Source organism: Penaeus monodon, chromosome 38 (assembly GCF_015228065.2).
Source record: "Penaeus monodon isolate SGIC_2016 chromosome 38, NSTDA_Pmon_1, whole genome shotgun sequence".
NCBI classification, from domain to species: Eukaryota; Metazoa; Arthropoda; class Malacostraca; order Decapoda; family Penaeidae; genus Penaeus; species Penaeus monodon.
In genome coordinates, this window is record NC_051423.1 from 15,336,050 (window position 1) to 15,344,544 (window position 8,495).

Sequence of the window (8,495 nt, forward strand, 5' to 3'; positions counted from 1 at the left end):
ATGTTCTTACATGATATTTTTAAAATATTTTTTGTTGTTTACACAAGTGTTTTTAAGCAGAGTTTATCAGCACTAGTTTGTTTTGCTTTTTTTCACAGTTAATCTCCATTTTGGGTTGGAAATTAACTTATTCATATTAGGGATTGACATATGTTCGTGCTAACACTCTTGATTAAGAATACTTATGGAGTTGGGACGCCAACTTAGGAGTGAAATTACGTTGGTAAGTCATTTTTGAGTATATCTGGTGTGGCTTTCACGTACATCACCCCCGCTGTGATCAAATTGGTGATGTTCGCATCTATGAAATTTCCCATGACTGAATTCCTGTAGACCTCCCTAATGAGTGCGATTTGCTCAGTAAATAAATATCATACTATCGTAGAGCTTTCACTCGGTCCCAGTCAAATGAACAAATGATATTTACATCTTAAGTTCTGGTTCAGACTAAGGCTGAATGCTTGAAACTCTCTTGGGCTCGGGTCTCCTTAACAGCACATTGCTGGTTACTCTATCTCGCAACCCCTGAAAGGCTGTAAGAAGGCTAGATGAATCGGAGTATATCAAGCTGATACTCTAAAACAGACCATAACTTTGCTATACCTGGGTTCCCACTTCCAGCAGGTGGATGCTCAAACTAAAGGGAAGAGGAAGAATTTTATGATCTTGCATTCAGCACATACATCCTGTAATTTCCTTCCACCCTTCTTTCATACAATTCACACCCCCATACACAACACACACGGTTCCTGAACCTACTAATCGGGTGGTGGCAGCGTGCCGTAGGCCTGGAATCTTACATCTGTTCACTGCAGACGAATCTTTTCCCAAATAAAATCTATATTCTCGGTTGAGCCCGAACTCAACCAGACATATTGAATTCTACTGGGTCTACGCCCCGCTACAATATACCTATACACACACACACACACACACACACACACACACACACACACACATATATATATATATATATATATATATATATATATATATATATATATATATATATATGTGTGAGTGTGTATATATATATATATATATATATATATATATATATATATATATATATATATAGATATATATATATGTGTGTGTGTGTGTGTGTGTGTGTGTGTGTGTTGGTGATATATATATATATATATATATATATATATATATATATATATATATATATATATATATATATAAAGAGAAAGGCAAACAGACAGATATAGATAGATAAACAAATTGACACACCAACTGACAAGACGAACGAAAATTCAAGGCAACATATTTGTTAACCATTAAGCTAAAGGCCTGTTTTGTAACATTTCCGAGACCTCTAACACTGTGATACACTCTGTTACATATTTGCCCTTTACGCGTACATTATTGGAACCTGTTGAAACATCTTTTCATTTTGTATCAAAGTGCATTCCTTCACCTTTTTACGGTTTGATACATTGCGGCCAGCTATCCAAGTTGCAATATTTTTCAGATATATTTCAAGTAGTCTCAGGTTTTATTTATTTACTTATTTGTTTATTTGTTTGTTTTGTTCATTATTTATTTAATTAATTAATTTTATTTATTTATTTATTTATCTACCTATTTTGTAAGGGTGCATAAATGTTTCTCTGTGTTGTAAGCAGTACAGGAAATAGATGTTCATTCTATATGGGTAAAGATTTTAAGTCAATCAATGAGGGTCGATGGAACGACAGGGTAAGAATTTTCAACGTGTCCGAGTCTTAGGGACGTGGTAATTAACTTCGGGGGGTGAATGTCTTCAAAATCTTTCTGTACCTCTAATAACCTTACAGGTTCAAAAATATCAAAGAAAGTGCTGTATATCTATCAATAAGTCAAGTAAATGTCCGTGATCATTGGAATTATCCATGTCGCGGTGGATCAGTAAGATGCAAAACCTTTATTATGCAATTTACACTTTTCATGTGAAGAACAATTTAACAAGGAAAAAAATATTTTGGTTGAATCTAAAAAATACATTTAAACTTTCCACAGTCTTGACAAGCGGAAAAGTGGTAAGATAAAAAATCAAGTTGCAGAGAAAGTCGGGTACTTTTCCATTTTATTTGAAGCTTCCATAATGTCTTCTTGAAATTTAAAAATCATACCAGCATATTACGTACTTTAATGGTTTTGTATTGACTTTCTTTGTGTGAAATAGATAAAGATAACTTCTACTTTTTCAGTACTTTGTATGTTAATGCAAACTTCAGTGATATCGTGTTTTGTAGCGATTGTGATGCAACTTGAAACATGTATTAAAGTGTTAGGGGTTTCAGGATGCTACAAAAAGGATTTCAGAAACGCGAACGCAGCGTCCACAGCCTGGCATGTATTTCTTACACTTCACCAATAGACGGCGTAGGTTTCGTCTTCTCCAAAATTGAAAGGGAAGAAATAAGGGGGAGAGAGGGAAAGCGTAATCGGTTAAGGGTTTTTTTGGTACCATACATTTTGTTCGTTGGTTCTCGTTCTTTCTTTCTCCTAATTGATATTAAATTTGACCATAAAGTGCCTTTTATTTGCCATCCATCCACGCGTTTTTCGTCCTTTTAGTGTTTTGGGCGTAGACAGAGCTCTCCGAAGCTTTCGTAAAGGGAAGGCGTTCAAATGGTCCTCGGCGTCAATTAAGAGAGGCAGCAGAGGACACGCCTTCCCCGCAGTTTTCTAAAGGACCCTCATATGGGGTCAAGTACAATAGATTTTTAAATTTTACCCTAAAACTTTTTGTAGAATTATAGCGACCTTTGTGTAGAATTAATAGCGAGAAATAATAAATCAAGACTTGTGTAATTTAACCATTATGTGGATGTATAAATAGAAACCAATAAAAACATTTAAAAGGGTAATATATCACTGTTTGCCGCAAACCAGAAAAGTCCAGTTTTTATTTATGTATTTATGTTTCCCCATTGCCAAATAAAGAACCGGTCCAAACATGATTTTTATTCCCCCGCCATCTATCGTAAAAACAAGGAAAATATTTCAAGCCAATGCTGTTGGAGTTCGTTGTCCTTTGCCAAAAGTGCCGACGGACACATTTGGGTTTCACTGGGTTTAAATGTTGGATTGGAAATTTATGTATCAGTAAGTTAGTTTTTTTTTCCATATGTTTCTATATATTTGTAATAATTATGTCAGAGAAGAATTCTTGAAGAGTTCACCCGTTATCGATTCATAAACTCGACAATCTTATATAGGCCTATGTCGTCTTTTACTTTACGAGACTGTGGATTTTATTATTGCAAGTTTCATGTGAATATGTTTTTTCACAGTGTCCATGTCGTGATGTGTGTTTGCCATACCAATTATATCCGTTTTTAAAAAAGAAACCCATAGGTTCGCTTAAATGTTGATTTTGGACGACATTTCACGTAACGACATCGCTCCCCTAGAGTTGCAACAGACTTGCCAACGATCAGACCACTGGTTATAAATTTGCCATGGTACCAAATTGCTAGTGAATATCATTGCTGTCTGTTTGCGATCGTAGCTACCAGCGATTTTACCATCGTAAGTGCTTATTGAATCCGGCCCCGGAGTTTTTGAGATAAAGTGTTTACAGTTTGAGCATATACAATAATACAATCCCATAAGATTGCTTAGGCTGGAATCGAAAAGATCTTGCGTGTGGCCTCCCAGGCTGCTCTCACCCTAGGGGAATCTGAAAAGAGGGTATCCCAGGGTCTCTCTCTCTCTCTCTCTCTCAAACTTTGCTTCTCTTTTTCTGTCTCCTCGATTTCTCATTTCTTTCTCTATCCCCTCTCACCCCCCCCCTTCTCTCTGCCTAATTATCTCACAATTTCTCTCTCTCTCTCTCTCTCTCTCTCTCTCCCCTCTCTCTTCTCTCTCTCTCTCTCCTCGTATTCTCCATTTCTCTTTCTCCCTCTCCTTCCCCCTCTCAAAGCAGAGGCCCTAAGATTTTACTCGCCGTTCCATCTCACAAGAAGGAATAGCTCTGTCTTTTGTATTGTAAAGATATCTATTCTCATTTATACTTTTTCTGTCATTTGAAGCACTGAATACGTCAATATTTCTACCGCAGGGCTGTCAAACATATCTACTCCAGGGAACCACATTTCATCTTAGTATATAGTATGCGGGAGATAATCACGAGCCAGCGCGATGGAACGGGCGGCTTAAAACGTAGGAGGCTTTTTTATTTATTACAGAAATTTAATATATGACTCTTGAGAGAAAGAGAACGAGAGCGAGTGTGGAAAAGGAAGTAAAACAGAAAAGAGAGAGAGAGAGAGAGACAATCGGCCTACCAGCACATTCCTTCATCCTCTCTGTTCTTCACGAATATATCCATTATTTTTTTTTACTTCCTACACTTACGGCAAGGAACTGTAGGCATAAATTATTCTTCCTGAGAGCGGTCGCGGAAAACCAACGTTGCCTCCAATCAGCTTCTCTTTGTTGTCTAAGGTGGAGTCTACGACGGATCCTGAGAAGCGCAAGGAGGGAATTTATATTGCTACGCCAGTGGGTCTTAGTCTCTGTGCGAAACATGTGTTAACATGAAGGGACCTGGGCAAACATGACGCAGCTGGCTGTGAGCGGAGGAGCGGAGGAACAAGCCGTGAGACGCAGTTTGGGGGCTGCTCCTGTGAAGACCTCGTGTGTGCCCTTGTGACCTGAGATAAACTGGTGGTACCTGTTATAAGCTGTATTGTGCGTGTGACATGCTGGTTTCCCCCCTGTATTGTGCCCATAGAAAAGTGTACGGGTAAATAACTTGTGTAAATAAAGGAAAGACTGTCATTTTGTGTTTACTTCGTGCCTGCCTCGCCCCTTGGCGTTCCTCTCGGTGTTCTGGGACGCTGTGGTGTTCGGTGCCTCTTGGAGCTGTTCAGTGTTCACGACCCTGTATATAACACGCCGTCTGCCTAGCCTGCCTTGTGTTGGTGGCTGAGAGACGAGGCGGCCGGCGTAACAATATATTGCGTCCAGATCTGGGTTTGCTATTATTGCCATTGATGTTCTCTCTCTCTCTCTCTCTCTCTCTCTCTCTCTCTCTCTCTCTCTCTCTCTCTCTCTCTCTCTCTCTCTCTCTCTCTCTGTGTGTGTGTGTGGTGGTGTGGGGTGTTTTCTTATTCTCGTTCACGACCGTGTATAGTTTTACTTTGTTTTATCTTTAATTACTATATCTCCTTATCATCATGTGTTTTAATTTTCTGTTCTTTTATCTATTGTTCATTTAAGATTCCTTTAGGGTTTCACATTCTCCTTCCATATCTCCGATGCATTTTTCTTCACTCTCTTATTCGATTTTTTATCGTTCATTCCTTTCTCCCTCCATCTTTCCCTCCATCTTTCCTGAGTGTTAATAAAAATACAGGTATGAAGGAATGATAAAGAACTTTATGAAACATATCAGTCTGAACCAAAGAAAAGTCCAAGTAATTGGGAAGATGATAGCGGGGAGTAACTTTTCTTTCTATTCTTCTAGACTGGATATATTTAGATATACTAAAAGAGGAGAGAGAGAATGAGGGAGAGAGAGAGAATGACAGAGAGAGTGTGAGAATGATAGAGAGAGAGTGAGAATGAGAGAGAAAATGAGTCTGAGAATGAGTGAGAGAGTCTGAGTGTGTGTGTGTGTGTGTGTGTGTGTGTGTGTGTGTGTGTGTGTGTGTGTGTGTGTGTGTGTGTGTGAGAGAGAGAGATAGAGGAGTGTGTGTGTGTGTGTGTGTGTGTGTGTGTGTGTGTGTGTGTGTGTGTGTGTGTGTGTGTGTGTGTGTGTGTGTGTGCGTGTGCGTGCGTGTGTGTATGTGTGTGTGAGAGAGAGAGAGGAGTGTGTGTGTGTGTGTGTGTGTATGGCGTGGTACATAAGCACAATTTGTGTAAGCCATCAGACAATAGAACACGTGTCTGGCTGCCATGTGGCTCTAAGTCGAGTTAAGAACCAACGACTCAGCGAGGGCGTAGATGACGATTTAATCTGACCTCGTCTGACCTCTCAGTTCGTGCCCAGCGCTCGACGTGATCAGGTCGTCACCGCCTCTGGTCTCCCCAGGGACGGTTGGCCGGACATGCGACCCTAAGACATCGTTTCGTGTGTTCCTTACTGTGTTATTCTCTTCCGTAATAAAGTGTCAAGTCATAACAACTATGACTACTCCTGTTAGCCATTGCATTAGGATCCTCCTTACAGTGTGTGTGTGTGTGTGTGTGTGTGTGTGTGTGTGTGTGTGTGTGTGTGTGTGTGTGTGTGTGTGTGTGTGTGTGTTGTGAGAGAGAGAGAGGGAGAGAGAAGAGAGAGAGAAAGTATGTGTGTGTGAGAGAGAGGAAGAGAGAGAGTATGTGTGAGAGTGAGACAGAGAGAGAAAGTGTGTGTGTGTGAGAGTGAGAGACGAATCAAGGCGTCCCAAGCTTACAACCTTCCATAGCCAAACAAAGGGAAATCGAAAAGTAAGTGGGAATTGTATACATCTATAACTCTTGTCTCGTGCCTGTTGCAGAGGTACCGCAGGGTGAATAAACACATTTATACTGTTAGCTTATGACGGCAAACAAATTTATTCTCACTAGAAAAATCCTATGAGTATCACAAAACAAGCATTCACACTCACACATACACTCACACACGCACACGCACACACACACAAATAGTGAAGGTCGTTCTCTAGGTGTCTCACGTGGATTGCCAAAAAACATTAATATTTCTTATTTTGTCAGCCACACAACTATTAAGAATCCAGCCGACGGCGCGGCTAGAATCATTAATGAATCCAATTATCTTCTCCGAATACTGATACTCGTTGCTGCAAATCCCGCAAACTTATTAGGAATATCTCCAGTCACCCCTCTTTTGAATTCCTCCTCAATACTGGAAGATTTGGAAGAACCACAGAATGAGTTAGTGGGGATATGCAACCTGAAACCGTCGACTTCACGATCTAGATCTAGGTTCACCGCCTGAAACAGAAACTGAAAACTCAATGAAGACGTCTGTTCCATTATTTTGCTGCACCGTCTAAAACAGAAAATGAAACGGAAAACTCACAGAAACAGTTTCCATCTTTTAACCACATCGTTTAATCCCGTAAGGAAGAGTGGGTAAAAAAGTTATTTAAAGTTCTGTGTCGGATTTTCTTTATAGTGATGTATTGATAGAATGGATATTAATTCGATTTCAGTGTATTTCTCAATATGATAAAGATGTAATTCACATGTATTAAAGTAAATATTAATGATAATGATGGTATTTATAATATTCACAACACAAGGTAAATATCAATGATAATGTTAGTATTAATGTTTATGTGTACAATGTTAAATAAACATACCAATAACCTTTCCATTTCAGCATTTTCGAATGAGGGCGTGAAAAATTAACGTTGGCTAGGATCTATACCTCAAGGCATGTCTTGTTCCTGTAAATGGAAAACTTAGACCTAGATAATAAAAAAGTTAAATCATTTAGTGTGTTTCAAATTCAATAAATTACCCCCCCCCCCACCCACACACACAATACCTTGCTCGTTGTTGTCGTGGGGGACATAGGAGACGGAGACTGAGGCCAAGTTTTAGGGATCTCCCCTACTTTGGGCTTCAGTCCTTGGGACAACAAATTTTGTACGGTCTTTGCTCCTCCTTCTTCCCTTTTCCTTGTCTTCAACCCTTTTCCCTGTCCAGTTCCTGAGGTGTGAGAGCCGTGTTGAATGGATAAAAGGCTGGCTTTGTGTCACTCCTGAACGTCCTCTGCGAGCCATGGGTACGCTATTCCATTGATTAATTGTTTAGCTCTTATCCCATATGAGACCCTGAGGGGTGGACCATTTATATTCCCCGCATATTTTAGGCTGACCATGGCCAGTAATGAAGATTTTAAATTCTATTTCAACTAGGCTCCCTGAATCTAGCTTCTCTGATTTACTGACCCCTGGCTCTCCTTTGATCACGGCTCCGACCACTGCCTACTACACCCTCTTCCTTGACACTTGCTGTCAACTTTAATAAGTCTAAATCATGTACCCAGGCTATAACTCAACCTTTAAAAGAGACCCCTCACTCCCAATATACTCTCCCCCCTAATGGAAGCCGCCTTGCCGCGGTGGGGGGGCTTGAGGTCCCAATGATCTGGTGAGCCGGACCAGAGGGCTACCCATACTGGAGGGGTCACCAGTGAGGGATGAGACAAAATGGCTTCCTGGTGCACCAAGGCCTATGAGAGGGGATGGTGCACCCACCCCTGGTTCATTCCATCTTGGACCAGGGAGAACTCTCCCATGTGTGTTTGCCGTGCATGGCATCCCGTATTACCAGGAGACAGGAGTCCTGGAGGTTGAGCGATGCTGCACGCTGCGCCCTGCAGCTAGCATCACACCTCTTTGGTCCTTTTTTCTGGTTAGACGGCGGCTTTTCAAGGCCGGTCCCCAAATCAATCGGGGGTCAAAAAATGGGTAGGGTCAAGCAGGGGACTATTTAGTCGGTAGCCATAGGCCCGCACGCCATCAGACTGTAATTGGGGGCCC